Here is a 1,294-nt window from a genome sequence, read left to right on the forward strand (position 1 = left end):
ATGCTTGTAAATATTACTGGAGTCCCCCCTGGACTGTTTCTACAGCTCCAGACTCATTGTGCTGTTGCATGTGACCACCCTGTTGAAGTAAACAGCCTTTCAGAAAATGATCTTTCAAGCAATTTATTTCTGCAAGATCAGTTTTATAACCCACAGGTTTGGCTTAAACCTTTGCATGCTTGAAAATCCCTTTGACCTGGACAGGTAAGTGGCTTTCACATACATGTGCTTCCTCTCAGCATAATGAAAATAGGTAAATAATACTCTCACTTTTATTAAAATGGCATGGATCTTTTTTGTGTGTTTAGTCACATTTTCTTTAGCAAAAACAATACACTCCTCAAGGTTAACCCTATTTTTATGCTCCTTTTCACTGACAGATGTGACTGTTCTGTCCCTGCTCTGACCACACACTGCACCAGATGACTCCTAGAGGCCTCTGCCAACCAAAAGTATTCCAAGATCCTGACTTGAGTATGTCAAGATTATCTTAAATCAGGATGTTCTTTGGTGCAAGATCTTTGTACACTTTCAAACCAGTGATGTGTGTCTCTCGATTGTGTCATTATTGTTTTGTTGTGCGCCTGTCCACAAACACACCTTTGTGGACAACATGATGGATCTGGACAGGCTGGATTGATGGGCCAAGGCCAGCAGGATGAGGTTCAAGACCCAGTGCCGGGTCCTGCCCCTGGGTCACAACAACCCCCTGCAGCTCCAGGCTGGACAGAGTAGCTGGAAAGTGCCCAGTGGGAAAGGCCCTGGAGTGCTGGTGACAGCAGCTGGACATGAGCCCAGGTGTGCCCAGGGGGGCAAGAGGCCAATGGCACCTGGCTTGGATCAGCAATAGTGTGGCAGCAGGACCAGGGCAGGGATTGCCTCCCTGTGCTGGGCACTGGTGAGGCCACACCTCAAATCCTGTGTCCGGTTCTGGGCCCCTCACTACAAGGACACTGAGGTGCTGGAGTGTGTCCAAAGAAGGGCAATGGAGCTGGGGAAGGGTCTGGAGCACAGCTGTGATGAGGACCAGCTGAGGGAGCTGGGGGGGGCTCAACCTGGAGAAAAGGAGGCTCAGGGGGGACCTTTTTGTTCTCTACAACTCCCTGAGAGCAGGCTGCAGCCAGGTCAAGGACCTGCTCCCAGGGAACAAGTGGCAGGATGAGAGGACACAGTCTCAAGCTCCACCAGAGCACGTTTAGGTCGGACATCAGGAAGAATTTCTTCCCAGAAAGCGTGCTGAGACATCCGAACGAGCTGCCCAGGGAGGCGGTGGAGAGTCACTGTGCCAGGAGGT

Source organism: Pseudopipra pipra, chromosome 5 (assembly GCF_036250125.1).
Source record: "Pseudopipra pipra isolate bDixPip1 chromosome 5, bDixPip1.hap1, whole genome shotgun sequence".
NCBI classification, from domain to species: Eukaryota; Metazoa; Chordata; class Aves; order Passeriformes; family Pipridae; genus Pseudopipra; species Pseudopipra pipra.